Genomic DNA, 17,359 nt, shown 5'->3' on the forward strand with positions numbered 1-17,359 from the left:
GCAATACCTATTCATAGACATTTTTCCCCCACCATTGATATAGTGGGGTGGCATATAAATTTATAGTCAAAACATATGAACATGCACATTTCTTTTTGCATTCAAAAACGAAAACACCCACATTGAGAAACTCAGAATTTGATAGGCGATATGTAGGATATTTTAAAATAGAACTGAATTAATCTGAGACAGTACCCTCTAGGATTCCAGAGGATTCCTCCAGTTGTTGCAGAGTGTGCCTGGGATGGCAACACTTCAACTGGTTTATGTGGACCCACTTGTCTTCCCCCTCTGCCAAACCGCCTTTGGGGATGCGGATCTTATAGGCCACAGGGGAGATTTTGTCTATAATCTCAAAGGGTCCCTTCGATGTAGGCAAAAATTTTCGCTGTTTGGCCTGGTTCCTTTGGAAATTGTATAGATAAACCCGGTCCCCCACCTGATATTCCTTTCTGGAAGTCTTCAGGTCATAGTGGGTCTTCATGCTATCAGCTGATCTTTCTAGATTCCGCTGAGCATAAGCAAAAGCATGTTGAAGGTGTTTCCTTAAATTCTCCACATACTCATGAGTTGTGGAGGCATTTATCAGTGTCTGCTCTTGGGTCCTGTAGAGCAAATGCAGAAGAAGCACCATCTTGCGCCCAGTCATCAACTCAAATGGTGACATTTTGGTTGCAGATGAAGGGGTAGATCTGATGGCCATTAGGACCAGAGGTAATCGGATATCCCAACTTGGCCCAGAATCTGCCACAAACTTCTTTAATATGCTCACAATGGTTCGGTTATATCTCTCTACTGCCCCAGAAGAAGCTGGCCTGTAAGCAATATGTAACTTCCTTTTGACCCCCAGTATCTCCCACATCTTTGTCATTACTTCACTGGTGAAGTGGCTACCCCTGTCTGACTCAATCCTTTGAGGTAGACCAAAACGGGAAAAGATGTGGTTAATCATCAGGGCAGCTGCAGTTTCTGCCTTGCAATTTGGGGCTGGGAGACATTCCACCCACTTGGTAAACAAGCATGTCACAGTCAACATGTACTTATTCTCCCTAGCAGAGCGAATCACAGGGCCTACAAAGTCGATTTGTAAATCTGACCATGGCAGTGTCATCCCCCTCTTTTGGAGAGGCGCACGGTGCGTGAGGGATGATGGCTGAAATTGTGCACACACAAGACACCCCTTCAAGTATTGGTCAAGGTCCTGCCCCATGTGTGGCCAGTATGCAACCTCTCTTAAAATTTCCAGTGTTGTGTGAAACCCCCTATGACCGGCGGTGGCCGCATCATGGGCGTGACTTAACATCAGGCTTCGGAATGAGGTAGGAACCACCCACTGATCGTGGCCAGCTTGGGATTTCCTTACCAACAAACCATCTTGGATTCGGAACATTTTTGGACATTTCATCAACACTCTTAGGTCCTCTTTTCCCAATGTAATCGGTATCCGTCAGGGGAAAGTTCTCAGGGTCCTCAAGGTGCTGGTAAAATTTACCAATTATTGGATCCCCCTTCTGAGCGGTAATCAAATCAGCATCAGGGGTCTCCTTACTCCATTGTGCAATTGAAAGGTCGTTGTGAGCATTTGTCTGGGACCTAGTGATAGCAGTGACCTGGATTTCCCCCAACAGGGACTCAATCAGATCCCCTTGGATGGCCCCGGTTTTGGCCAGCTGATCAGCTAAGTCATTTCCAGTTTTGTCTGGTCCCTCTACTTTGGAATGACCCTTGATCTTTTTCCAGTAGATGGTCATCCCATTCAATGTGACCAGATCATCAATGTTTTGGATCAACTTCCCATGTTTCAAGGGTTTGTTGTTAGCACATAACATGCCTCTGGTTTTCCAATTAACCAGGTGCTCCACGAACCCGTTCCGTACATAATCCGAATCTGTGATTATGACCAGTTCGTGGAGTTGATGCTGGACAGCAGTGAGGATGGCCTGATGCACAGCCATCAATTCTGCCACCTGACTACTTCGGGGACCAATTTTGTATCCAGCGGAGGGTTCTGGGGACTCATTCACCCATGCATTCCCTACGCCGGCCACCAGTTCTTTCTCCCCGTTGTTGTCAACATGGTAAGAGCATCCATCCACATAGACAGTGGGCATTCCCTCACACTTGTCCTCTTCAAAGACTTTGTGTGGGGAATTAAGGTATGCCTCCATGTTGTCCTTGATTTTTAGACTTTCGTCCTCGAGACAGTTTTCTCTGGCACAATCATGCAAGTCAGCCAGACCTTGCGCGAGGGGACTCTTCTTGTTTTGGCCATATCGGACCTCCACAGGAAAGCCTTGAATTGACAGAATCCAGGAAGTAATTCGGGAATTACTCACATTTCCGGCCCGGATTCTGTCACTTTGGAGATATTGCAGAGGCTGGTGTGGAGTCTCCACTATGATGTGTTCCCCCTGGATAAACGGGCGGTAATTCTTCAATGCCCACACCGTCGCCAGGAGTGCCTTCTCACAATCGTTGAATTTTTCCTCCACAGAGGATAAAGTTTTGCTCGCATAGGAGATTATTTTATTAACCTTGTCATGCTTTTGGTATAATACTGCCGTCAAGCACGTATTAGAGAACCCCGTCTCCAGGAAGAACTTTTGAGTTGTCTTACTGCCTCGGCTTGTTCTGGACCCCATTCCCACTTGACCCCCCCCTTCAAGAGATGAATCAGGGGTCTGGTGATCTCTGCGTAGCCCTCAATGAACTTTCTGCTGTAATTAGTCAGTCCAAGGAGGCTCCTTAGTTCCCGCAGAGTTGTGGGGTCCTTCAGTTTCTGAAGTGCTTCCACTTTCTTTTCCTGGGGACAGAGACCCTGAGGAGTAATCTCATGCCCCAAGAAATTAACACGGGTTCTACACCACTGTGTTTTTTGAAAGGAAAGTTTTGCTCCGGCGGCCCTCAACTGTGTCAGAACATAACGGATCTCCGCTATGTGTTCCTCAACAGTTGAGCTTTTGATGAGGACATCATCTACATAAGCCAGGTTGCCCCTCGCACCCAGGTCGGGCATGGCCTTATGTAGGAAAATGTTGAACTCATTACCGGAGTTAAGGTATCCGAAGGGAGTCCGGGTCCATGTATACTGCTGGCCCCCAAAGGTAAAAGCCAGCTTGTATTGGTCCTCCCTACTGACCGGCACGGTCCAGTATCCATTGGTCAGGTCTATTGCAGTGAATACCTGTGACCCCTGAATCTGGGCCAGCCCTTGGTCAATGTAGGGCAGAGGCCATCGGGAAGTATGGACCCGTTTGTTGAGCTCCCTAAGGTCGGCGCAGAGTCTCCACTGGCCGTTTGGCTTCAATATTCCCAGCACCAGATTATTGAAGGTGCTGTGGACTGGACGGATTATTCCCCGGGACTCAAGGTTCTTAATTATTTCAGTAAGGGACTCCATTGATGCGAGAGGCAAGCGATATTGCTTCACAAACACAGGAGTCATGCCAGGGTCCGTGGGGATTGTTGTTGTGTGGATGTCGGTGCGACCACAGTCATATGAGTCATAAGGGCAAGAAAACTTGTTTCAACTTTTGCTTTTGTTCCAGAGTCACACAGGCATCAGCTACGTTGTCTCTCTCTTCCACCATCTGCCTGAAGCCTGGAAAGACTTCTGGTTTGGCTATTTCAGTGGCCTCCTCCAGCTGGGTGGAGAAGTCCCTAGTCAGAGGGCTGATTTGGACTGGAGGCTTCAGGTGGGAAAGTCAGCCCTCATGGACCTGGAAAATCACCTCATCCCTCCTGAAATCACAAGTCACATCTTCCTTACCATAAGGGCAAGAAGTGTACACCAGGAAGTTCCCCCCATGCCGGGTAAAAATCCTGCCTGGTGTTGTATTGTCATCACTGTCACTGTCAAAGCAGTCCTTGGGGATTGGCCCTAACAGTTCATTACCTAAATCGATGGAAAAATGTTGGTCATCAACCGCCATTCCAATAATGGTGCCGGCGGCTAGAGTAATACTCTTTAAGTCGCTGTAATCCACCTCTATTAGAATGGTGTCATGTTCTATGTTGACTAATGGAGTTGGGTTTAGCCCCAACCCTTGCTGTTGGAGAAAAGCGTTTAGATGTATGTAAGCATCAGGGTTTTTCAAATGTTGTCCTCTTTTAACTTTCACTTCCAGGGAGAATTGTCGGGTCCTTTCTGGGATGGTGACTTCCTCTTTAATCTGAATTTCAACTGCATAAGGTAGCAATTGAGCTGACCTAAATGCTTTTTCCGGATCATCAAAGCCCATGGGATTATCCGCTAATCGGGACCAAGCTTTGAAGTTTATTAGGTCCAAACTAATGGCAAAGCGATTGAGAATGTCACTGCCTAAGTAAAAGGCGGCAGTGACGTCTCGCACGACCCAACAATTATGGACTATGCTCTTGTTGCCAATGGAGATTTTGAGCTTACACCTGCTTGGCAGGAGCTGTTTGGAATTAGGTGCTTCCAGGTCCATTTCCCATTTGTCTATCAGTTTGAATGTGGGAATGGCTGGATCTTTTGGGAGTTGGCGGAACATGGCTTCGTTGATGAAGCTCTTACCGTTGTTCACACACACTCGAGCGAGAACAGAGTCCTTCCCATCATTTAACTGAACAGGGATGAACAACTGCTCTCCAATTTGCTGAATATCAGCCAGGCTCTGAGCTGATTTCACATCTTTCTGGACTATAGAAGTGGGAGTTTCTGGTTGTGGATTAGTAAAGAATTTCAGGGTGTTTCCTTCCAGTGTGGAATACCACCTTAAACTGGAAGGAAGGTTGATTTTCAGAAATAGAGAGGACCCCCCATCACCAGTCTGTTGTCCTACTGCTATTACTGTCACGTCTGGAATTTGGTTGTTCTGGAAGTGAAATTCTACTTGGTCAGATTTTTGTTCAACCATGTGGCAGGTGCCGTTTAAACTAACATGGTTGACACTCTGTTTTAATTTTATGGGTCGGCTAGACTGGGTCCAGAGGACCTTGTTTACACAATCTATTAGGGGTGACAACCTTCTCAGGAGGTCATTCCCTAGTAAACAAGGGGTGCCCTCTGGAGTCACAACTATGACCGGGTGTTTCAACTTGTGTCGCCCAATTTTAATGTCCAAGTCTGCAGTCCCCTCAACGGGAATTTCCTTCCCGTCAAAGTTCTGCAGTTGTCCAGGAAGAGAGGTGAGAGGAATTTGGTAATTCTCTCCCCTTCCTGCATTCAGTTCGTCAAAGGCCCTTCTGGACAGAAGGGTAGCTTGAGATCCAGTGTCCACCAGTGCCAAAATTGTACCCTGCCCCTGTACTTGTACCGGGGCATAGTATCTTCCCTCCTTCTCCTCAAGGGGGCACAGATAATGCACATTTTTGGACAACTAGTGGGCTAACTTTCTGGTTTTGGACATCGCTAGCGAAGAGATTTGGGTAGAATTCTGTGGAGAGCCTTGGGAATCTGAAAGAAAAAGTTGGCAACTGGAGATCAGAGCCATTGTGGGTTCCCCTGGCTCCGGTTCTGGGCCGCCCCCCCCCTTTTTGGAGGCAGTCATCAGGATGGGTTTGAACCAGGGGATTTTGGTATTGTGGGTTCTGGGATGAGATGATGGGCAGCGGTAGCTCAGTCTCCATATCTCCCCAGTCTGGATTGGAATCCCTTGGGGCCCATTTTTCCTTGGGAGGAGTTCCCCCATCTCTGAAGGAGAAGATCCTTTTCCCAGGATCTTCTGAGGATCCCTCTCCTTCAAATTGGAAGATCTGTACCTCCTCCTCAAACTGAGTCTGTTTGGGTCTTTTGTTTCTCCTACCCCCCCTCTGCTCCTTAGGAGGCAGACTTTCAGGGGCAAGAGATTTTGTTTCCGGTTCCTGGGTTTCCAGGGGCTGTTTACAAGTGAGGAAGGAAGCTTCCTCCAAGGCTTTACACCCCCTTCCCTTTGTGCCTCCTCCCTGGGAACCGGTGAGTTATCGGGGTGCTGCCCCCGTCATTGTTCTGGAGCACCAGGTCCAGAGTCTGGGGCATTCTGTGCCGGCATGCCCATCTGAGGGTTCTGCTGAGCCCTTAGCACGCGACCCAGCTCTTGTGCCATGTTCTGAACCTGGCGTTCTAACTGGGAAACCCGCTCAGGCTGATACAGGGCCCTGTTTTCTCCCCTGGGCTGATCCCGGAAGGGTAGCTATCCCTTCTCTGGTAGAACCCCGGGTTGGGAAGATTTGGGTACCCCTCCACCCTTGGCCTCCCCTCTCCCGGATTAGGTTGTCTGGGCTCAGGGAATTGGGGAAAGAAGGATGGATGATTTTGGGGTTGGAAGTTGGGTGGATACCTGGGGAAAAAGTTCTGCCCAGGATTTGGAGAATTTCTGCCCTCCGGTGGGAAGTTAGGAGGGAAGTTCCCTGGGTTAGGTGCTTGGCTGGATCCCCCTCCTTGGGCTGGAGGAGTCCACACATAACCCAGGATGGGTCGATTTCCCTTGTAACGGGGACTTACATAATCAGGAGAGCGAGGGACCCCATTGGTGGGGCTGCCTCCTTGGCTCCCTGTCTGTGACTGGCCCGAGGACCTTCTGGGCCTAGCATTATTAGGTGCAGGTAGGTTTTTAGGCCCCCCTATCTCCTAATCCAAAACGGGGGTGACCTTTACCTCTGCCACCTTGGCAGCAGCAGGGGTGCTGTTGGTTTTGGGATTTTTCTGGGTATTGCTTTTATTTTCTATGGGCTTCTGCACCTCATAGATCCGGGTAGCCTGTTCAATGACCCAGTCTAAAGATCTTTTCTCATGAAAATCTCTCACGAGCTGGGTCATTATATATTTGGGCAAGGCATGGAAAAATGTATTGACGAATTCTCTGCTGTCTGTGCGCACCCTTCTGGTGGTCTGCGCAAAGGCACGTTTCAGTTCTTGCACAAACTCTTGTGGGGCCTGATCCTCCCCACACTGCAAATTGTAGGCTGCCTTCCGAGCCTCTTGAGGATTTCTATGAGTAGAAAAATGTTTCAGGATGGCCACCTTATAGGTGGACCATCTTAAATGATTTTGGTCCTCCAGCCCCGCAAAGAAACTGGAGTATTCCGGGGAGAAGGTCCACTTTACATATTGAATACAGCTTTGGCTGTCCTTCAAATGGAAAGTCTCCATCATTTGCTCAAACAACTCTAAGTGCTCCCAAACAGAATACTTGGCGTTCTTATGATAAGGCGTGATGACGCTCCTGATTGCCTTAATCTGCTTTAAGGGGTCCTTAAGCAAGGCCCTTTTTGTCTTATTGGCCCTTTTGGTCCGGATAACCCTGGTCCATTCATCTTCTGACTCAGAGGCACTGCTCCCAGAGGTTCCCGTCTGTTCTTCCAGGTTTTCCCGGATTCTGCGAGCCTGGGAATGGCTGGCAGAATGTGGGGACCTGGTCTCCTGTGTCCTGTACCGCTCAGAGGAGTCTTCAGATCCCTCCTTGCTGCCAGGATTTGATGGGTACCCCCCCACTGACCTAACTGGGCAGAGGTTTTCAGGATGCCCTTAATGGGCCTACTCACCTGGGGTTCCCCATCAAATTGCACTGTGCTTGGGTGCCCATACCCGGATGCCCGCCCCTCCATTCCTGGGTGGTACTGGCCTATGAGCCCCATGCTTCTGGCTGGATAGTAATCTGCCATCCCTGTGGCCCTGTGCTCATGTGCGCCAGGGGACATGGGGGTGGCAGAGTCCAGGGACTGAGAGAAATAAAGGCCTCTGGTACTAGGGCTCCTGGGGTTATGCTCAGGAGTTTCTCTTTCCCAGCGAACCTCATCTCTATCCTCCCCTGCTCCCTGTTGCAATGCAAGAGCCTGCGCCTTTAGTTCCTCAGTTAAGGCCTTACTAGACTCTATCAGTCTCTCCTGCATCGCTACCTGTTGTTGGAGTCTATCATTGTGCTGGCAAAGAGCCTCATTCTCTCTCTGTGCCTCCTGATTGGTCCTGGAGCACTGGGCCAGTCTTTGCTGCAGGAGGGTTACCTCCTGAGCTGTGTCTCTATTGGCCTGCTCCTTTCTTGCCAGAGCATCCTCCACCCTCCTGGTGTGTTCTAACAAGTTCTGGCGTTCTTTTTGGAGGTCACCCAGCCCCTGGAGGGCCAAGTGATTTTCTTCCATTTTCCTTTTTAAGTGGCAGACTTCCTGGCCTAAGGTATCCCTTTCCTGACTAAGAGCCTTCATCTGTGCCGCCAGGTCGTCCCTTTGCCTTTGGAAGGCACCAGCTTTCTGGCGCTCCTGATCAAACTCTGCCTGGGTATCCAGGTCTTTCAGAATCAGTTTATTGCTCTCTGCCTTCTCCCTATCGAGGTGGCTTTGCAGGGTGACTACCTGCTCAGCACATACCCTATTGAAGTCTAACTGTTGCTCCAGCTTTTTCTGGCTCTGCAGTAGGGAGTCCAAACCTTCTTGGTACTCCTTCTGCAAGGCCAGAAATCTGGTATCCTGGTCAGCCTTTTCCTGTTGCAGGATGTCCATATCCTTCTTTATTTTAATGATGTGCTGTCTACTCTCATTTTCTGACTCCTGGCTCCCCTGCAGCCTCTGCTCAGAAGAGACCAGGTCAGATTGGACCTTCTCTAACGCCATCTGTCGCTTATTCGCCAGATCTTGGCTTTCAGTACATTTATCCTGCATGTCTCCCATATATAGGTACAGGTATGCCGCTATCCTAACCATCTTGTCTTGTTCATCCTTAGCTTTAGGAGCCATGTATAGTTCACTCAGGGCCACATGTAAGGGACCCTGATCCCTCCATATATCTGACCCTGTTTCCGTGACCTGTTGCGTGATGGCCTGCAACCAGACCATGCGGTCCTGGTGAGTTCACTCATCTCTCACAAATAACTTATGTAAGAAGTGCTCTCTGGCTATTTTCATGTCTACTAAGGTTGTCATTCTAGAGATTGGTCTCTGTCCTGACTTACAGAAGTTTATATTATATTTTTGCAAAACAGACCTTTTCCTTAGAGCGTTCCTTTGAGGAGTGCTTTACAGCGTAACACAGCGTGTGCTCCGACCGGATATGTGTATCTGGTCAGCTGGCACGCTGTATTAATCTGCACAAGTGATAGATCTAATCCAAACGTCCGGCACGAGCCCCCAATTTGTAAGAGGATTCAATTCAACACCACAGCTAAGTCAACACCTAGTCTAGAATACTGAATGAAAACCCTTATTGATATATCTTTATGTCCAGTTCATGCATTCTGGATGACTACCCCTATATAACACCCTTCTCTTGGAATCCCCCTGACCCCACTGAGCCAAGAAGTAGTTCTGTTTTGCAAGTTAAAAGGTTTATTTGATAATTTAAACAATAGATATATATATCACACTTTATAATAATTTAATAATTGAATATGACACTTAATATGAGCAGTAATCAATAATGGATAGTCTGGCACTAGCACACTTGTGAATAGGAACAGAAGAATAAGGTGGTAGAGAATGCTTTATATAAGTTCAGATGGATGCAATGTTGAATGAAAATGCAGTACAGAAAATACTCAATATGATTTCACCAAAACAATGTAATCACTTTTCTCTGGCAATCCACTCCCCCCTTTATGCAATGTAAGGAAATGGAAGGAAAGCACACAGTTCTCAGAAATGCAATCAAATGTAATTCAGTTCACCCCAGTAAGCTTAGACTACAGAAGTTTGAAACACAGGCCCAAAATGCTTTTATATGTGATAGCAATATATTGGAAAATGTGCTAAAATGATTTTAATTCCCTCTGGAGGTTCAGGGTGAGTGGTATCTAGTTAATATTAGTCCAGGCTCACTCTAGCAATGATTCAGGGATGGTTCTTAAGAGGCAAACGAATTTTTAGCAAGGAAAGCAAAGAAGCTGCTGTTTTCACACGTGGAGAAATTTGCAAATCGCGGTAAATTCACGAGTGCGTTTTTCGCGATTTCGGCAAAAGTGTATGGAATAGGAATTCTAGGTTCGTTGAAAAGCCAAGATTCCCAGCTTTCAGAGGAAAGTTACTGCAAGTCTCTAAGACAAACGGTCACGGAGATATGAGCGATATGGTAAAGGTCGTTTTTCAGATTTGAAATTTTAAAGTTCAAAAAGACAAGTGACAGCTAGCAACTAGAAAATGACAGGTGACAGTTAGGAGGCAGTTCTACTTAGATTAAAATAGATTGAATTATATTATTTTAACTAAGAGATTGGTTCTGCACAGTCTGCTAGGTACTCACAATATATTTTTGAAATAAATGGGCCTCGCCACGGATCTGGTCAGGTTTTCTTCACTCGCCACGGACGGTCTCTGCGCACAGCGTCTGGGTCAGCTCTACTCTGCTGGTCTGGTCTGGGTCTCTGGTTCTGATCAGGTCTGTGGGTCCGGATACAGCGGTCTCCGGTTCAGCTGGTCTCTCTCTGGGTACAACACTGCTCTGTGGCAAATGGCAAGGGTTCTTGCAAAGAATTCAAACAGCTCGCCTGGCTGTAATAGTGGCAATGATTTGAGGCCTGCTAAAGAGGGATTTAGCTTGTAGTTGACCTCTCTGCTACAAATTCTGAAGTAAAGTCTTGGTCTCTGAAGGTGGATAGATTGAAGTCACTATGTTGACTCTCTGAAGGTTGATGGAGGTAAAGTATGGATTTTCCCGGCAGAGCGTCCCGCAGCAAATGGATTTGAAGGTCACTATCTGTCCTGACTGTCTGCTTTTATGTGTTTTGAAAATGGGTGTGTCTGCAGCATCACTAGGCTCTACCCCTCTCCACTTGTCATTGGCCACTTCATCCCCTTCCCCTTGATTGGGGGAATGAAATGAAGTGTCATCATGATGAGGTCTGTTTATGGTACAGAGAACCCACCCCTGTCAAATTACACACAATCTATATTTTGACCCAAAAGACATATTTGCACAGGTGCACATTTGTTTAAAATTACATGCACCCATCACATATCACAGGAGGTATACCCTGTCCAAATCTGCTCTTCCTGGGAGCTTGCATTGAGAAATGGCAACATTTTGCACTTTTTAACTGGTTTCGTAATATCGGACATTACCCCAAATGTATACACATGTGCGCAAGGAGTATGGACATTACTTGATGAAGTGTCAGATTTTTAACATGCATACATTTTAAGTAATACCCTCTTAACTGCTAGCTTGCCCCCAGATCATACCACCGGTTCTAAAAACCTCTTAAAATGTGGGCAGAAAAATCACAAGAATTATGGTATCATTTAAATAATTTTCACAAGTCCGCTCTATGAATGATCCATCTTTTTAGAGTTATGTTCTGGCCCCAAAGGGGTGTGGTTTCCCCCCAGCACAAGGTTGAATTTCTGGTTTTTCCAGTTCTGCCAAGCCAGCTTGCTCTCACAGGCAGTGCTCCTCCCCTTTCCTTCCAGGAGGAAGCCACTTTTACGGCCCCCATAATAAAACATTTGCCTGAGTCAGGACAGGGCTTTGTTCAATTTCCTGCAGAGCCCAGGTAATTCAATCAGAGAAGTGTCATATCCCTTTTGGTGGGAGTAGCAAAAGGCAGCTAAGCCTGGGAACACAGCTGTTGTGCAAGTCTCATCTCCTGTCGGGGGTAGCTGGTGGGCAGAATTCAGTTCCTTAAGCCAGGCCCCAGCTAATGTCACTTTTAGTTACCCAGTTTTCTGCATTCAAATAAAATTAACCATTTTTACATATGCAGCTAGAATGCTGATTCTAAGTTTAAAACTATGACATTTAAACAATTGCAACCTATGTGACACTCAAAAGTAGGTCACTCATTTCTTTTAAACATTTAGATTTTTAGTGTCTTTCAGTCCAAATTTACTTAAACTGCTGAAATCCACAGCTCAGCCAGTCTTGTTATAAACCTTCAAGTCACTTCAGAATATAACTTTACATTGTATCCACCTCTCAGTAAGTCTTTCTTTGGCCTGCTTTGGGTTAATTTATTCAGTTTTACACAAAAAAAAAAGGCTGGTGTTGTTTTAAAACGCCGGCTTTCTGATAGTGGTGAGTACTGGTAATGCACCCATTTCTGGGATTTAAGAAAATGAATTCCCCACAATTCTAGGTTGCTTTTGGCAATCAGCATTGCCATTCCCAATGGTTTCAGGCTACTGTGTCGGTAGTCCAATGGTGGTTTTAGGCAGTGCCCTTCTGTGCCCATAACATCGGCAAAAATGAGTGGCAGCCTATTCTTCATGCATTTCCCTGTGCATTTTCTGGGAAGCTCTGGCCGTCATGATGTTGTCAATGCCAGTACTGCACAGTTTTTGAGGTAGGGCTCGGATGCATGGGTAAAAACATCCCACAAGCCCCCCTCTTGCGATGGCCATTCTGTTTCACTGATGGGACTCGCAAGACCTGGGATGTTTCCTCATCTTCTTCCAATAGATGGCACAGTTCAGCATCTTTTCCTCCATCCGGTCGGATCGATCGGTTCTCCTCGCCGGTCCTGATGGGAGTATTGGGCGGTACACTGGGCCCCTTGCGTCTCTGCTCCCGGTCTCCGGATCGTCCTCCTTGGCCAGCCTGCAGGTTTTCCTTCTCCTAGGACGACAAAGGAAGAGCGGCAATACCTATTCATAGACATTTTTCCCCCACCATTGATATAGTGGGGTGGCATATAAATTTATAGTCAAAACATATGAACATGCACATTTCTTTTTGCATTCAAAAACGAAAACACCCACATTGAGAAACTCAGAATTTGATAGGCGATATGTAGGATATTTTAAAATAGAACTGAATTAATCTGAGACAGTACCCTCTAGGATTCCAGAGGATTCCTCCAGTTGTTGCAGAGTGTGCCTGGGATGGCAACACTTCAACTGGTTTATGTGGACCCACTTGTCTTCCCCCTCTGCCAAACCGCCTTTGGGGATGCGGATCTTATAGGCCACAGGGGAGATTTTGTCTATAATCTCAAAGGGTCCCTTCCATGTAGGCAAAAATTTTCGCTGTTTGGCCTGGTTCCTTTGGAAATTGTATAGATAAACCCGGTCCCCCACCTGATATTCCTTTCTGGAAGTCTTCAGGTCATAGTGGGTCTTCATGCTATCAGCTGATCTTTCTAGATTCCGCTGAGCATAAGCAAAAGCATGTTGAAGGTGTTTCCTTAAATTCTCCACATACTCATGAGTTGTGGAGGCATTTATCAGTGTCTGCTCTTGGGTCCTGTAGAGCAAATGCAGAGGAAGCACCATCTTGCGCCCAGTCATCAACTCAAATGGTGACATTTTGGTTGCAGATGAAGGGGTAGATCTGATGGCCATTAGGACCAGAGGTAATCGGATATCCCAACTTGGCCCAGAATCTGCCACAAACTTCTTTAATATGCTCACAATGGTTCTGTTATATCTCTCTACTGCCCCAGAAGAAGCTGGCCTGTAAGCAATATGTAACTTCCTTTTGACCCCCAGTATCTCCCACATCTTTGTCATTACTTCACTGGTGAAGTGGCTACCCCTGTCTGACTCAATCCTTTGAGGTAGACCAAAACGGGAAAAGATGTGGTTAATCATCAGGGCAGCTGCAGTTTCTGCCTTGCAATTTGGGGCTGGGAGACATTCCACCCACTTGGTAAACAAGCATGTCACAGTCAACATGTACTTATTCTCCCTAGCAGAGCGAATCACAGGGCCTACAAAGTCGATTTGTAAATCTGACCATGGCAGTGTCATCCCCCTCTTTTGGAGAGGCGCACGGTGCGTGAGGGATGATGGCTGAAATTGTGCACACACAAGACACCCCTTCAAGTATTGGTCGAGGTCCTGCCCCATGTGTGGCCAGTATGCAACCTCTCTTAAAATTTCCAGTGTTGTGTGAAACCCCCTATGACCGGCGGTGGCCGCATCATGGGCGTGACTTAACATCAGGCTTCGGAATGAGGTAGGAACCACCCACTGATCGTGGCCAGCTTGGGATTTCCTTACCAACAAACCATCTTGGATTCGGAACATTTTTGGACATTTCATCAACACTCTTAGGTCCTCTTTTCCCAATGTAATCGGTATCCGTCAGGGGAAAGTTCTCAGGGTCCTCAAGGTGCTGGTAAAATTTACCAATTATTGGATCCCCCTTCTGAGCGGTAATCAAATCAGCATCAGGGGTCTCCTTACTTCATTGTGCAATTGAAAGGTCGTTGTGAGCATTTGTCTGGGACCTAGTGATAGCAGTGACCTGGATTTCCCCCAACAGGGACTCAATCAGATCCCCTTGGATGGCCCCGGTTTTGGCCAGCTGATCAGCTAAGTCATTTCCAGTTTTTTCTGGTCCCTCTACTTTGGAATGACCCTTGATCTTTTTCCAGTAGATGGTCATCCCATTCGATGTGACCAGATCATCAATGTTTTGGATCAACTTCCCATGTTTCAAGGGTTTGTTGTTAGCACATAACATGCCTCTGGTTTTCCAATTAACCAGGTGCTCCACGAACCCGTTCCGTACATAATCCGAATCTGTGATTATGACCAGTTCGTGGAGTTGATGCTGGACAGCAGTGAGGATGGCCTGATGCACAGCCATCAATTCTGCCACCTGACTACTTCGGGGACCAATTTTGTATCCAGCGGAGGGTTCTGGGGACTCATTCACCCATGCATTCCCTACGCCGGCCACCAGTTCTTTCTCCCCGTTGTTGTCAACATGGTAAGAGCATCCATCCACATAGACAGTGGGCATTCCCTCACACTTGTCCTCTTCAAAGACTTTGTGTGGGGAATTAAGGTATGCCTCCATGTTGTCCTTGATTTTTAGACTTTCGTCCTCGAGACAGTTTTCTCTGGCACAATCATGCAAGTCAGCCAGACCTTGCGCGAGGGGACTCTTCTTGTTTTGGCCATATCGGACCTCCACAGGAAAGCCTTGCATTGACAGAATCCAGGAAGTAATTCGGGAATTACTCACATTTCCGGGCCGGATTCTGTCACTTTGGAGATATTGCAGAGGCTGGTGTGGAGTCTCCACTATGATGTGTTCCCCCTGGATAAACGGGCGGTAATTCTTCAATGCCCACACCGTCGCCAGGAGTGCCTTCTCACAATCGTTGAATTTTTCTTCCACAGAGGATAAAGTTTTGCTCGCATAGGAGATTATTTTATTAACCTTGTCATGCTTTTGGTATAATACTGCCGTCAAGCACGTATTAGAGAACCCCGTCTCCAGGAAGAACTTTTGAGTTGTCTTACTGCCTCGGCTTGTTCTGGACCCCATTCCCACTTGACCCCCCCCTTCAAGAGATGAATCAGGGGTCTGGTGATCTCTGCGTAGCCCTCAATGAACTTTCTGCTGTAATTGGTCAGTCCAAGGAGGCTCCTTAGTTCCCGCAGAGTTGTGGGGTCCTTCAGTTTCTGAAGTGCTTCCACTTTCTTTTCCTGGGGACAGAGACCCTGAGGAGTAATCTCATGCCCCAAGAAATTAACACGGGTTTTACACCACTGTGTTTTTTGAAAGGAAAGTTTTGCTCCGGCGGCCCTCAACTGTGTCAGAACATAACGGATCTCCGCTATGTGTTCCTCAACAGTTGAGCTTTTGATGAGGACATCATCTACATAAGCCAGGTTGCCCCTCGCACCCAGGTCGGGCATGGCCTTATGTCGGAAAATGTTGAACTCATTACCGGAGTTAAGGTATCCGAAGGGAGTCCGGGTCCATGTATACTGCTGGCCCCCAAAGGTAAAAGCCAGCTTGTATTGGTCCTCCCTACTGACCGGCACGGTCCAGTATCCATTGGTCAGGTCTATTGCAGTGAATACCTGTGACCCCTGAATCTGGGCCAGCCCTTGGTCAATGTAGGGCAGAGGCCATCGGGAAGTATGGACCCGTTTGTTGAGCTCCCTAAGGTCGGCGCAGAGTCTCCACTGGCCGTTTGGCTTCAATATTCCCAGCACCGGATTATTGAAGGTGCTGTGGACTGGACGGATTATTCCCCGGGACTCAAGGTTCTTAATTATTTCAGTAAGGGACTCCATTGATGCGAGAGGCAAGCGATATTGCTTCACAAACACAGGAGTCATGCCAGGGTCCGTGGGGATTGTTGTTGTGTGGATGTCGGTGCGACCACAGTCATATGAGTCATAAGGGCAAGAAAACTTGTTTCAACTTTTGCTTTTGTTCCAGAGTCACACAGGCATCAGCTACGTTGTCTCTCTCTTCCACCATCTGCCTGAAGCCTGGAAAGACTTCTGGTTTGGCTATTTCAGTGGCCTCCTCCAGCTGGGTGGAGAAGTCCCTAGTCAGAGTGCTGATTTGGACTGGAGGCTTCAGGTGGGAAAGTCAGCCCTCATGGACCTGGAAAATCACCTCATCCCTCCTGAAATCACAAGTCACATCTTCCTTACCATAAGGGCAAGAAGTGTACACCAGGAAGTTCCCCCCATGCCGGGTAAAAATCCTGCCTGGTGTTGTATTGTCATCACTGTCACTGTCAAAGCAGTCCTTGGGGATTGGCCCTAACAGTTCATTACCTAAATCGATGGAAAAATGTTGGTCATCAACCGCCATTCCAATAATGGTGCCGGCGGCTAGAGTAATACTCTTTAAGTCGCTGTAATCCACCTCTATTAGAATGGTGTCATGTTCTATGTTGACTAATGGAGTTGGGTTTAGCCCCAACCCTTGCTGTTGGAGAAAAGCGTTTAGATGTATGTAAGCATCAGGGTTTTTCAAATGTTGTCCTCTTTTAACTTTCACTTCCAGGGAGAATTGTCGGGTCCTTTCTGGGATGGTGACTTCCTCTTTAATCTGAATTTCAACTGCATAAGGTAGCAATTGAGCTGACCTAAATGCTTTTTCCGGATCATCAAAGCCCATGGGATTATCCGCTAATCGGGACCAAGCTTTGAAGTTTATTAGGTCCAAACTAATGGCAAAGCGATTGAGAATGTCACTGCCTAAGTAAAAGGCGGCAGTGACGTCTCGCACGACCCAACAATTATGGACTATGCTCTTGTTGCCAATGGAGATTTTGAGCTTACACCTGCTTGGCAGGAGCTGTTTGGAATTAGGTGCTTCCAGGTCCATTTCCCATTTGTCTATCAGTTTGAATGTGGGAATGGCTGGATCTTTTGGGAGTTGGCGGAACATGGCTTCGTTGATGAAGCTCTTACCGTTGTTCACACACACTCGAGCGAGAACAGAGTCCTTCCCATCATTTAACTGAACAGGGATGAACAACTGCTCTCCAATTTGCTGAATATCAGCCAGGCTTTGAGCTGATTTCACATCTTTCTGGACTATAGAAGTGGGAGTTTCTGGTTGTGGATTAGTAAAGAATTTCAGGGTGTTTCCTTCCAGTGTGGAATACCACCTTAAACTGGAAGGAAGGTTGATTTTCAGAAATAGAGAGGACCCCCCATCACCAGTCTGTTGTCCTACTGCTATTACTGTCACGTCTGGAATTTGGTTGTTCTGGAAGTGAAATTCTACTTG

The sequence above is a fragment of the Ambystoma mexicanum genome, chromosome 7q (genome assembly GCF_040938575.1).
Source record: "Ambystoma mexicanum isolate Mex_15411 chromosome 7q, UKY_AmexF1_1, whole genome shotgun sequence".
NCBI classification, from domain to species: Eukaryota; Metazoa; Chordata; class Amphibia; order Caudata; family Ambystomatidae; genus Ambystoma; species Ambystoma mexicanum.